The sequence below is a fragment of the Myotis lucifugus genome, unplaced genomic scaffold (assembly GCF_000147115.1).
Source record: "Myotis lucifugus unplaced genomic scaffold, Myoluc2.0 scaffold_414, whole genome shotgun sequence".
In the NCBI taxonomy this organism is placed as follows: Eukaryota; Metazoa; Chordata; class Mammalia; order Chiroptera; family Vespertilionidae; genus Myotis; species Myotis lucifugus.
The window spans coordinates 782,950-797,554 of record NW_005871462.1 but is presented as its reverse complement, the minus strand read 5'-3'; the positions used below and the strand labels follow the sequence as shown (position 1 = coordinate 797,554).

General features: G+C 41.3%; 1 pseudogene; it reads left to right on the top strand.

The window, feature by feature from the left end:
• Nucleotides 1-11,854: 11,854 nt before the first annotated feature.
• Nucleotides 11,855-12,791, top strand: LOC102439807 (annotated as a pseudogene).
• Nucleotides 12,792-14,605: the final 1,814 nt, after the last annotated feature.

Here is a 14,605-nt window from a genome sequence, read left to right as displayed (position 1 = left end):
TGCCTGTTTCTAGACTTCTTGGTACATGAGAAAAACCAGCTCCTTATCAGGCTGAGCACTTACATTCGAGAGTCACCGGTGTATAGATGGCACTTAAAACCATGAGATGATTTCACTTGAGGATTGCAAGCCCCAGGGAAATTCTAATTTTAGCAGGTGGGGTCATGGGAGGAAGTAGCAAATGGATTGAGAAGTAGTGGCCTGTGAAATAGGAATAGAATTAAGGTTGGTGCCCATGACTGGGATTTGATCATGAATGTCATTGGGGGCATTTTCAAAAGCTAACTTTGTGGAACCGAGTGTGCAAAGCTCTCAGTAAAGATAGCTACTCCTCTCTGATCTTAAAGTCTTTACCCCAATATTCTAGCTTTACATTGAGTATTAGATGTCTATTGCTGTTTTAATAAATTTACGCAAAGTTAATGACATAAAAGAAGAAAACTTAATGTCTGGACATCAAAAGTCCAAAAAAGGTCTCACTGAGCTAAAATCAAGATGTCAGTAGGACTATGCTTAGGAGCAACTGCTTACTTGCTTTTTCCAGCTCCTTGATCCCTCTTGTCTCATTCATCTTCTATCATCAAAGCCAGCAACATCAGTCAAAGTCCTTCCCATACTGCCATGTCAACCTTCTTCTACTTTTAAGGACCCTTGAAATTGCATTGGGCCTCACTACATAATCCAGGATACTCTCCCTGTTTTAAAGTTAGCTGCTGTACAACCTTAATTTCCCTTTGCCATGTAAACTGGTATTGTTTTAAGGGGTCCTGGGATTTGTCTTAATCAGGTATGATAAAGCAAGCATGCCTGGAAATGACTGCCATGAAGGAAGAAGTTTATCATACGGTTCCATAGATACAGGAGGCACAGCGGGCCATGCAGTGGGGTCTACGTAGGGAAGCAGCGGGGCTGGTGCGGAGGCCCTGCGAGCAAGGAAGGGCAGGTGGCCATAGAAGGAATAGGTGAGGCAGGGTAAGCAGGTTTAGGATTCTCTAGTTCAAGTCATTTCAACAGGCTCTTGGGCACGGGGGCTGTCCCTGGATGGTCCCTGACTATGGGATGATTAATGCAGGTTGGTGCTTGGAGTTTGAGAGCCCCGAAAAGGAGGGGGGTTGGGTTATTGGCTCTGGATTGTTTGGTTTGCATGTTCAAGGGGTGTTCTTGGGTGAGTTTTCTGTAACTGTCTCTACGAGTTGGCTAACCCACCAATGTCAGCAAGTCACCAATTTATCAAAGCATCAGAATAGAGAAAATTAAAGATGTGGTTAATACACCTTTACAGGCCCCAGAATCAGGCCGTGGATATCCTTTGGAGACCATTGTTCTGCCTACCACACATCATTCAATGTTATTTTTTTAAATACTGTCATTTCCAACTTTTCTGGTCTTAGTTACGTAGATTATGAACATTTTTAACAGGATTTAAAAGCCCAATCTGGAACATCAGCTACAAGTTAAATGATTCTATTACAAAGGCAGTGTTTTTATTTCTGCTACCCTATTTCTATGCTGCTGTGAGTTTTCCCATCGTAAAGATTTATAATTAACAGCATACATACAGAAAATAGTGTGAAAGTCCATGTGTACCAATTATAACAGAATAACAAGCCCCTAGGTACCCACTTTCCAGACCAAGAAATGGAAGGCTGCCTTACCCCAGGCAGTGTGGGAGAGCCTCCCTTGCTAGAGGCTATATCTGACAGGGACGTGGATGTCCTGTGGGAAGTGCTTGCTATCATCAAAAACAATGAAGGGAGAGCATTCTTGTGAGATAAAAATTGGCTGCCTCCTCCAGGGGACACAGCAGTGGAGACTGCAGGATTGCCTGCTGTGAACAAAACTTAGTAACGATGGTGGCACACGTGCTCTCCCACTATTCTCCAGCTTTGCTTGCATCATATAGACTTCACATTGTCCTATTCCACCCAGATGAGTTTGGTCTTACCTCCCTCAGCCTCCAGTAGTGCCATCCATTGAAGGTGCCTTGGGAATTGTCCCTTGGTCTTTTGGTGGCTACTGAAATCAGTGCAGCGCGGCCCTTTCTTCACTCTCAGCCCAAACCTGCCTGTCTCACCGGCCATTCTTCCTACCTTTTCTCTTTCCTTGACTCCTGGAGACTGCTACTTCTCACATAAGTGGGTCCTGGGGAGGGGGACTTTACAAATTGCTGCTTCTAAGCAGTGTGTCTTTCCACAGGATATAACAGTGGAAAGGCATCCCTTTAGGAGAAGAGCCTTGAGGAGGGACAGAATTTTGTTCGTTAGAGGTGAGGAGAGCAGGCTCAGCTTTTGTATTTGTGTTCAATCACGGAGGACATACTCTTCACGTTGAACTTGTGCACCAGGTAACTTTGATCCACTGGCACATATCTCCTTTTACCATTACCCATGGACTGAGACCTGTCCCGTCCAGTCAGAACTACACCCATTGTATCCTCATTTGCATCTATACCAACCAATCAAAGCACGATTTGGGCCAATCAGAACCGTACAATTTGTAAACTTTCCTGACATAAATTGGGAACACGGGCAGGAACTTTCTCTATAAAAGACAGCCTCCTCTTTGTGTTGGTGGAGCACAATTTCAGTTACTAAATCAGTGCCTCCTGGGCTACAACTCCTTTGGCTCAAATAAATGCTTTTATTTTTATTACAGTCTGATATTAACTTGGTTTATAATATACAGAAACATGCCTTTGGCACCTAAGAAAGTATTTGATCTTTCTACCTGTATATGAAAAAATAAAGACCAGGTAAAGGTAAAGCCAAATTTTCAGATGACAGTATTCTCAAATGAGAACTTTCTTATGTAGACAAAGCAGAGGCTGCGATCAGTTTCCCCTCTATGTTCAGCAGAACTCCCTCCAGGTCCGTGAGAACTGGTGGCCTGGGGGGTGGAGCAGTGTGCCTCACACAGTGCACATTCTTTTCCTTCTGGAGAGAACTCACAAAGGTGACTAAAGGTTTCTGCAGAGGGAAGCACAGAGGATGAAAACACCTCACAGATGCATCCTTACCGTACTTCCCATCCCAACTCAGCACAGGAGACTGAGAGCCTGGCTGTCTACAACTGGGGGGGATGCAGGGGGGCAGGCCTCTGGAAGACTGAGACCAAACCTGTCCTTCAATGCCCTCCTGTACCCCAGGGCACCCCCTTTCTGCAGGCCTCACTCAGGATGGGCTCAACCACAGGGGAACCAACATGAATTCTCTCCAAGGGGCTGATTCTACTTCCAATCCTTGATTTCTAGACCCAGGATTTCTATAAACTGAAGCTACAGCACATGATCATTGTCATTGATTGAGGGTGAATGCCTTATCCTGAATTAAGTGGCCAGGCTTCCTGTGTATTCTAATACTTGCACTAAATGTGATCTTCCTCCTTGAAATTACATATTGATAGGGTCCCATACCGTCTATTAAAATTTTTTAACTCTCCCACACTTCATACTTCCTTTAGGCTGTGTTTTACCTCTGTTCTTCCCTTTGCTGACAAATTGTATAGGTGATTTATCTTTGGAACCTATATTTCCCCAATACTCACTCTTCCACCCACTTTATTTTTTTAATATATATTTTATTGATTTTTTACAGACAGGAAGGGAGAGGGATAGAGAGTTAGAAACATCGATGAGAGAGAAACATCAATCAGCTGCTTCCTGCACACTCCCTACTGGGGATGTGCCCGAAACCAAGGTACATGCCCTTGACCGGAATCGAACCTGGGACCTTTGAGTCTGCAGGTTGACGCTCTATCCACTGAACCAAACCGGTTAGGGCTCTTCCACCCACTTTAGCTGAGTTATTTCTGCCCCTACTCCTGGATGTAGAGGTAATAAATGGGGCTCCCCCAATATCATCAAAGGCTTCCATGTCACTAGCAAATGTTAAGGGAAGTTTTTCAGTCCCCATTTTGTTAGTCCTTTACACAGAATCCAATGTGAAAGGGTTCTTTTGATTGTAATGTATAAAACAAGGTGAAAATTGCCGTTCTCTAAACTATTAACCACTTTTCAGAAAGGACCTATTTCTCTGCACGACACTGTGAACACCAAGTGACTCTTAAAATCTCTGATTCTTCAAGGCAAGAACATCATAGAAAGTTGGTTCCTGAGGAAATTAAACATTTCTTAGGGGACACCTTGTCACTTTTAAGTTTAACCAAGAAAAGAAAAATTCCTCCTGTTGAAAATACCTTCTGTCCCCACTGTTGCCTCAGCAGACACAATACTGGCTGAAAATTTTCCATTCTGCTATCTTTGTGCCCCAATGGAGCTATGTTGTTTGGAGAAAGTAAAGTCAATAGAATAATTTTTTTAATAAGGAGCTCTGAGAATTCAACCCTTGAGATGATAATAACATGTCCCTGTGGCCCATCTCCTATAATTACTTGACCCAGCCTATGTGAAAACCCAATGAACTTCCCTGGGACAGACCCCAGAGAACAGACAGAGGGTCCTCGTGTCCGAGTGAGGGCTGCCTAGTCAGAAGAAAAAGAGGAGAGAGAGTGAGTATTGGGCTTTACTCAAGAATAATGAGACTAGGAAAGTCTACGAAGGTGAAGTCCCTGTGGCTTTAAGGTACTTTAGTTTCTACTGAAACCAGTCTTTTCCAGCTCTTACTCTGTTTCCTTCTCTCTCTTTTTTGGAATCTAGAGCTTCTCTCCAATAAGAGTTATTTCCCAGAGGATCTCCAACTCTTTCCCATCTTGTAGGCTCTTCTTGGATATACTGTGTCCAATTATTTATTTATTAACTATTCATGGAGATCTGCTGTGCACGAGGTATTGTTTGTGCTGTTCCTCATGTGACTGGATTTTTCTTTTATAGTCCCTAACTCGTTTTGCAGCAGTGGACTTACTCATAGCACTTAATAGTTTTTATTCTCGTTGTTTAGTGCCCACAATATTTTCTCTAAATGATGTAGTTGTTTCTGACCTTCAGTACTCAGACTAATTTCTTTTCCTTATTTTACCGATCTCTTGGAATATTCAGGAGACCGTTGACATTGGAATGGTTGATGTTGGAGACTATTGATTCAGGAGTGGTTGATGCTGGAGGAGACTGCCTTGGTCTGAGTTAAATTCATGAATTTAACTCAAATATTTTAGTGTTTTTCTGTAGAATATATTGTTTGCTGCAGTTTAAGAACAATTATTCTTTACTGGGTTAAGAAATTGTCCTCAGTCTCCTCTCATTGTGAGAGGCTCTGTCCTGGCTGCTAACACGATAATGGCTGTTATGTTTTCTCAAATGCATTTTCTATTGCCATTATGGTTATGATTCCTCTTTACTGACCTATTTTTTTTGTTTTAGTGTTAAACAGTCTTTTCATACCTAGAGTGGTTTCTAGTTGTTCATGATATATTATTCTTTAAAAATCGATATGAAATCATTTTATTTAATTTTTCTATTTTGTGTCTATATGCAGGCATTTGATGCCCTTGAAGATTGCTTTCTTTTATGTTATAGTTGATGCTTTTGGTCTCAGTCTTTATTAGACGTCTAACGTTTGTACGTGTTGAGCTCCTGCTATGTACCAGGCACTATGCAAGTCCCTGGAAGGTGGTGGTAAGCAAAACAGTCATGACATCTGATCCACGAATTGCCAGCATGAGAGGCACTTGAAGGAATACTTAGATGCTTGATATGTGGGCCTCACACTCTGTCCTCCTGAGCCTCACCCGCTGTTCTCTATCTCAATGGCCTCTCAAATCCTTTTCATTCCCAACCTCACTGACTCCCAGGGCAAACATGAATTCTGTTCTCGCAGCCCCCAAAGCTGGCCCTTTCCCTATTTTCTCTGATTAACAATTACCCATCCTCCCTTTCACAGTTCAAATATTTACACTTCAGAGAAGCCTTTTCTACCCACCTCCCCAGACTAACCGGGTCCTCAATATTTTTTTTCTCTCTGTAATTAACTGCATTCTCCAGATATTTCTTTTTTCTCTAGGTATTTATTATGCCCATCTTTTTTTTTTTCTATCACAGAGAATGTAAATTATTTCATCTTAAATTTGCCATTTTTAAATTTTAAAAAATATGTTTTTATTGATTTCAGAGAGGAAAGGAGAGGGAGAGAGAGATAAAAATATCAATGATGAGAGGATCATTGATTGGCTGCCTCCTGCACGTCCCCTACTGGGGATGGAGCCTGCAACCCAGGGATGTACCCTGACCGGGAATCGAACCGTGATCTCCTGACTCATGGTTCAATGCTCAATCATGGAACCACTCCAGCTGGGCTGCCTTTTAATCTTATAGGCATTGTGGATGAAAAGGGCCACATGCCAACATGACTAACTCAGGGAAGGCATTCGTGGCAGCCTTGCAAACTCAGAGACCCAAAGTAACCACAAAGAATGGTCTGAAATGAAAACTTTTTAAATTAAAAAGCAGTGTATGGTGGGTAGTCATGTCCTAGGCCAGTATCTTCTCAAAGATCAACTTTGACCTTAACTGAGCCTATTGTCTTTCTGCATCTAGGATAACATACCTTTGGATGTCAGGGTAACTTCCCTTTCTCAGGACCCCTCAGGGCACAATCAATGCACCAGGGTGGGGACCACAAATTCCCTCATTGTTATTTTTATCATGTTAATTATTGACTGTTAGCTATGCTATACCCACCTCATAAAAGAAGCATGTGTCTATCATTTTATTTTTTATCCAATCTGAGGTTCCCCCCTCCTTTGCTTTCTCTCGCTTCCCTAATATATCACCAATGGATTTCAAGTAATCCATTTACATCTCCTCTTTTGATTGTAATGTATAAAACAAGGTGAAAAACTGCCATTCTCTAAAGCATTATATTAATTCCTTGAGATTCTGCTGTCTGGCAATTGTCGACAGTTTGGCTCAAATAAACTCACAAAAAATTCTTACAGGTTTGAATGTTTCTTACATTAATAGGATGGTTTGATATATAGAAATTTTGAATATTGTAAATCAAATCTATCAATGCCCTTTTTTACAATAACTGCTGATATTTAATGCAACGCATCTTTACTCAAGAGCATGTACACATGAACACACACTCACACACATGCTTTGTATTGTATTTTACTGGTTTTGTGAATTTTTGTATACCAACCTTATTTATACATACTTTACCCCTTACCTGGCAGGCAGTATCTGAAAGAGGAGCCATAAGGATTGTCACTAATTAGAAGTGTGTGGTGAGCAAAAGAGGTGACAGATCTCTTGTGTTTAGAATGGTCAGAATTCCATCTTTGTTGGCTGGCCCTGTTTAAGGGGAGTATTGACTAATGATGGCCATTCAAGACAGATTCATTGTGATGTTAAGAACAGAAGTTCACATTTATCAGGTGTCCACTTGTATGTCACTAGAAAATTACATGCATCATCTCATTTACATCACTCATTAGTCTTACAATGTGGGAAATATTGATGACTCCCATTATAGAGGGGAGGTACGTGCAGCTAAGAGAGATTAAAGAACCTTGTCAAGGTCACACATAGGAAGTTGATGGACCAAAATTCTATTCTAGGAAGTCTCAAGTTCCCATTTTCTGAATCACTGCATTTTGGGATAGTTATATATCAATGATCATTGTAATAAAAGTAGATTATTATTAATACTAATAGCTATAATTTATTGAGATCCTATTGTGCAAAAAGGCATTTTTAATACTCACAAAAGAGGTAATAGTAGTAACAACATTTTAAGAATTAAAATAAGGTACTTGAGAGTTAACTGTCTCTTCAATAGGAAGCATCAATTGAGAATCCAGGAATTCATGTCTGTTATAGAGCTATTTAATGAAAGAAGTATGAAGATTATCAAAGAAAAGATATTCAATGTCTTCAATTATTTTGGAAGGCTCATATCTTAGAAGAAATTGGTTTATGTCCATAGCTTAAAGTAGAATTAGAACAAGAGATAAAAAAGATTTCTATAAATTTAAAACAGGCTAAACCAGGGGTGAGCAACCCCTAGCACACGTGCCAAACATGGCACACCAGTAACTTTTGCTGGCACGCGAAATCCTCTCTTATAATCTTCCATTTACAATTTTTTTCTTAATATTGACTTTTTTATTTTTCAGATAAATTTAGTGTAGGTGCATCTTACATAACAAGTTATCTTTTTTTTAATTAAATCTTTATTGTTCAGATTATTACATTGGTTCCTCTTTTTTCCCACCATAACTCCCCTCCACCCAGTTCCCACCCCACCCTCCACCCTCACTCCCCACCCACTGTCCTCATCCATAGGTGCACGATTATTGTCCAATCTCTTCCTGCACCCCCCACACCCCTTTCCCCCCCCCCCCAAGAATAGTCAGTCCATTCCCTTTCTATGTCCCTGATTCTATTATAATCACCAGTTCATACTGTTCATCAGATTATTTATTCACTTGATTTTTAGATTCACTTGCTGATAGATGTGCATTTGTTGTTCATAATTTGTATCTTTATCTTTTTCTTCTTCTTCCTCTTCTTAAAGGATACCTTTCAGCATTTCATATAATACTGGTTTGGTGGTGCTGAACTGCTTTAACTTTTTCTTATCTGTGAAGCTCTTTATCTGACTTTCACTTCTGAACGACAGCTTTGCTGGATAAAGTAGTCTTGGTTGTAGGTTCTTGGTAATCATCACTTTGAATATTTCTTGCCACTCCCTTCTGGCCTGCAAAGTTTCTGTTGAGAAATCAGCTGATAGTCGTATGGGTACTCCCTTGTAGGTAACTAATTTTCTTTCTCTTGCTGCTTTTAAGATTCTCTCTTTGTCTTTTGCCCTTGGCATTTTAATTATGATGTGTCTTGGTGTGGTCCTCTTTAGATTCCTTTTGTTTGGGGTTCTATGTGCTTCCTGGACTTGTAAGTCTATTTCTTTCACCAGGTAGGGGAAGTTTTCTGTCATTATTTCTTCAAATAGGTTTTCAATATCTTGCTCTCTCTCTTCTTCTGGCACCCCTATAATTCGGATGTTGGTATGCGTGAAGCTGTCCCAGAGGCTCCTTACACTATCTTCGTATTTTTGGATTCTTTTTTCATTTTGCTTTTCCGGTTGGTGTTTTTTGCTTCTTCGTATTTCAAATCTTTGACTTGAATCTTGCGATCCTCTGGTCTGCTGTTGGGAGTCTAAATATTCTTTATTTCAGTCAGTGTATGCTTAATTTCTAGTTGGTCCTTTATCACCACATCGAGGGTCTCACTAGATTTCTTGAGGATCTCACTACATTTATTGGCGGTTTCTAGAAAATTCTTGAAAAACCTAAAAAGTGTGGTTTTGAACTCTATATCCAGTAGTTTTCTTTCCTCCATTTCTGTCATTTGTGTCCTCTTTCTTTGTCTCAGCATTTTTTATGCTTCACTGTGTCGATAGAGTGGCTTTCTGTGCTAAGTGTCCCAATTACCTGAGGTAGACACTCTTGGTGCACCCCCTTGTGGGCTTTGTGCATAGTCTTGTTGTAGTTAAGCCTTGATTGTTGTAGGTAAAACTGGGAGGATTTGACCTCCAGGCCAATTGGCTGTGAGAATCAGCTGTGTCTATGGTGGGAGAACTTCTGTGCTGAAGACACCCTTATGGGTCAAGACTTGCTTCAGTGCGGCTTTGGTGCTCACTGAGTCTGCCCCCTGAGTGTGTCCCTTATAGATCTGAGGAGCTGTAATTGGAAAGTCCCACTCTGACCACTGGGTACTCTGGCTCTTGGATCTAAGGAGGTGCTAATCTAGCCTCTGCCTGTGGCTACCCAGCAGAAGCCAGCTGAAAAGCAATGCAAGTTGCCCTGGGGCCTTGGGACAGCTGCAGTTTGTTAAGTTATTTTCAGATTACTAAGGGCTGGGCCTTTCACATGCAAAAGCCTCTGTGCAAGGCTTGGGTGGGGCGGGTCCCAGGGGATCAACAGGGTGGGTGGAGCGAGCAGTATGGCTGCTCTCAGTCCTGCCTTCAGAGGTCCTGGCTATCGCTGTGAGTGCCTCCGAGAGAAAGCTGCCCTCGAGGTCTGACCGATGCCAAACAGTCCTGTTTCTCCCCTATGAGTCTGGGTCCCCAGAGACTCACCTGGAACTGGAGCTCAGAGCCTGAGACTCCCTCCCAATTGAAAAAGACAATCGTGTCCTCAGCTGCCGAACCTCCTCTGAGTCTCAGTATGCTTTTCTCTTTCCTTCTAGTTGTAGAAATTCCACTCAGCCAGCCTTCCTGTGGTTCTGGATGATGTCTGTTATGTCTTTTAGTTGTATTTTTGAAGTGGTTGTGCGAGGCAGCAATCTCCCGTGTTTACCTATGCCGCCATCTTGGTTTCTCAAAATAAAAAGTTATCTTAAAGACCATAGACATGGATTGACAAGAGAGGGGAAGAGCAATTTCTATGCCTCTGCCTTAACTCTCCCTGCCTTCCTAGATCCGACCAGTGTTTTGGTTTCATCCACATATACTTGTGAATCTTTGTTCTCAGAGATGAATTTTGTTAAGTCTCGTAATAAGAGTAGCCTGACGGATGAAAGTAATAGCTTGTGCATATCTCTGAAGGTCATGAAATATTGTTGGGGTCCAGCCTCAGCAGGTCCAGGGGTTTCCAAAGGTGTGGACAGAGTCAGCGAAGAAGGAATGACATGGAGACAGCATTCAGTTGATCAGCATAGCCATGTTCTCTCTTTTTCTCTTGTTACATCTGTATTTATACCATTTGATCCTATAAGCATGCCTCTATAGTCACATCATGGTATGTTTTGGGTACTCCCTTGACCTTCTACAGTTCCTTGTTTCATGTCCATAGTTTCTTATCTGACCTTTGCCAAAAATCCTGACTCTATCTAGTTTTGTTGATTTTAATCTTGTCTAGGTTAATCTCTGTGTTCCATTATAAGGGCTATTCCAAGGTCACTATTCTACTGCTCTACTGATAAGCTACAAGGAAGTGACTGAAGAAGATTATCCTACCCAGAAAAGGTTATGTCCTCCCAGCCCCGCTGCTTGCCTTCCCTGGGACTGCCCTATGTCGGTGGGTCTCCAGGGGTATAGGCTTTGGTGCTTTCCCTGGTGGGCAGACCCCTGGGGGTGTGGGCCCAACAAGTCCCAAATTTATTGCCAACAGTCTTAGTCCAAGTTCTTCATAAGTAGTACATGGTATTTCTGTAACACTAGGGGGTTTTACTGATTCATTCCCTTCCTTAGTCCCGTTAATTCCTAACTCCAGGGAAATATCCCCACCTGGGGAAACATCCTTACTCGGGGAGGTGGTCCTGGTTAGAACACATAGCGCTAAGAAGGGGAGCAAACATATTAAGAACAGTATGCCAGGTCCCTTGAAACATATGCTGTGCAGATGTTTCTTCCCTGCAGTGACTGTGTCAAGAAACAAGGATGGACAGGCTTCCAGCAAAATATAAACCTGATGTAAAATCTCTGTCATTAGTGATGCAGCAGCAAAAGTCCCACTGATAATATCAAACGGAGTCCTAAAGTTTTCTGTCGGACTATCATTGTACATGTATACATTAAAAAATAAATGTATTTTTCATCATCACATACTGTGTTTTTGTCACTCGAGTGAATTTTATTATTTCTTCAAGGTTCTTCACATACATACACCTTAAAAGATATCAAGTAGGCGTAACATGTTCTCAAAAAATTAGAGTTGGCACGCAGAATTTTGAGTCAGAGATTTTGCTGGTTTTGGCACTCACTCACAAAAAGGTTGCCCACCCCTGTGCTAAACGATTACATTTAAAATGAAAATGGCTACCGTTTGTCTGAGTGAATCATAGTCATTAGAAGGATGTCCTCACAAAGGTGGAATCTAAAGGTGACCACTAGCTGATGTTCCAGTTGGCAGTTCTCTAAACATTTATTTGGCCTCTTTCTCCAGCAGACACACCAGCTACATGGAAGCAGGAAACTACACAAATATCAGAATTTCTGCTCCTGGGTCTCTCAGAGGATCCTGAACTACAGCCCTTCCTCTTTGGAGTATTACTGTCCATGTACCTGGTCACTATACTTGGGAACCTTCTCATCATCCTGGCCATCAGCTCTGACTCCCATCTCCACTCTCCCATGTACTTCTTCCTCTCCAACCTGTCCTCTATTGACATCTCTTTCACGTCTACCATTATCCCGAAGATGCTGCTGAACATCCAGACACAGAGCAAAGCCATCTCCTATATTGGATGCTTCATTCAGGCGTATTTTTTCATGATTTTTGCTGGATTGGATGGTTTCCTTCTGACTGTGATGGCCTATGATCGGTATGTGGCCATCTGCCACCCCCTGCACTACCTGGTCATCATGAACCCCCGGCTCTGTGGCTTTCTGGTTCTGCTGTGTTGGTTCATCATTTTCTGGGTCTCCCTCACTCATATTCTACTAATGAGGCAGTTGTCCTTCTATGTAGGCACTGAAATCCCACATTTCTTCTGTGAACTGACTCAGATTCTCAAGGTGGCCTGCTCTGACACCCTCATCAATGACATCTTCTTGTATGTGACTACTGCCTTACTGGGCGTGTTTCCTTTTACTGGAATTATTTTTTCTTACTCTAAGATTGTCTCCTCTTTAATGAGAATGTCCTCTGCAGAGGGAAAATATAAAGCATTTTCCACCTGTGGGTCTCACCTCTCTGTGGTCTCCTTGTACTATGGGACAAGCCTGGGGGTCTACCTCAGTTCTGCTGTGACCCATTCTACCCATTACAACTCAGTTGCCTCAGTCATGTACACCATAGTCACCCCCATGCTGAATCCCTTTATCTACAGCCTGAGGAACAAGGATGTGAAGGGGGCCTTGGGAAGGCTCCTTAGGCAAGGAGCCCCTTGTCTGTGATGGGTCACTTGTCTCAGAACTAAGTAAACATTGAAGTCCCCAAAGGCCAATGTCATGGATTTAAATCTGATTCTTTTCCTTTCCTGAAACACATGCTTCATTTCATCTATTCTCAAAGCTCCTATGACTTTCTTTTTCTTTTCTTTTTAAATTTAATTTTCAATTACAGTTTACATCAGTATTATTTTGTATTAGTTTCAGGTATACAGCATGGCAGTTAGGCAATTATATACTTTACAAGTGTTTTCCCCCAATATTTCTAGTACGCACCTGGCACCACATATATTTATTGCAATGTTATTGACTATATTCCCTATGCTGTACTTTATATCCCATGTGTACTTTGTAACTATTAATTTGTATTCTTAATCTCTTCACCTTTTTCACCCAGTCCCCCAACTCCCTCTCTCCTGACAAGCACTAGTCTGTTCTCTGAGTCTGTTTCTATTTTGTTGATTTGTTTATTTTGTTTTTGTTTCCCTTCAGTAACTCTTTTTGTCTTTTTTTTCTCTATTTGCAGCCCATTGAGTTTTTGTCTTTCTTACAGCCATTCCTGAGATTTCTAACATTAGATTTAAAGCACTTATATGAAGTGCTGACATGGTCCCCGCCCCCAAATTATCCTCTCAAATGTTGATATTCTTCACCTTAATTTGGTTGTGTGTTTATTTTTCTCTGGAAGAAATGGAACAAAAATCACACACTAATCATAAAAATTGCTTACCATATCAGGACTCTGCTTGTTGCTTTACATCTGTGATTTTCAACTGCAAAATTTTTTAAAACTTGCAATACCTGACTATTTAGTCAGATGCACTGACCTCTTTTCCCTTAGGTTGTCAAATTTAAAAAATGACAACAGCCCAGCTGGCGTGGCTCAGTGGTTGAGCTTTGACCTATGAACCAGGAGGTCACAGTTATTTTCCCAGCCAGGGCACATACCCAGATTGTGGGCTCAATCCCCGGGTGTGCAAGAGGCAGCCAATCAATGATAATCTTGCATCATTAGTGTTTCTGTCTCTCTCTCTGAAATAAAAGGATGTTAAAAAAAATGACAACAGCCAAAAACAACAATAGCTGTCCTGTGTGAATGAATAGAAATTATACCTATTTTTTTGACAGAACAGCAAGAAATACATTTCTGGTGTGCCACAGAATTTTAGTAATTTATGTGCCATAAGATGAAAAAGGTTGAAAATCACTGCTTTACATGTATAATTTTATGTGGTTATGACAACATTTCTTTGAGCTATTTTATCTCATTTACTCCATTTTTCAGAGAAAGAGGTTGAGATTGAGAGGGACTCTAACCTGACACTGAACCCACAGTCCTGAGCTAGCACAACTTTCCTGTAACAGCGCTGAGATTTTCAACTTCAAGAATAGGAATCTAGATTTGAAAGCCAATTTGTTCAGGTGATTCATTTTAATATATTGCATAGATAACTCTTAGATGTTGCTCCAGTCTTTGCCTTTTTTCTTCCTTCCTTTTCCCCCCTTTCTTCCTTTCTTCTTCACTCTCTTTTATTATATCTTTATTTCACATCATTGTAGTTTTAAGATACCCTAAGATCCTAAAACATGTAATAATGAATACAATAGAATAAGACTTGCTGTGTCAAGTGGTTTATCTTTTGGGGGAGGGTACTCTCTGGAGGTGCCATCAGGAATAGTAGTTACATGTTGTGGACTGTTGAGAAGTGTTGACAGAATTGTGTTTGCAGGGAAGGGTGAAGTAGTAAAATCTGTTAAAATTGGTCAGCACTGCTCCCATGTTTTCTGAGATCCTTTCAGTATTGGCATTGCACACCAGC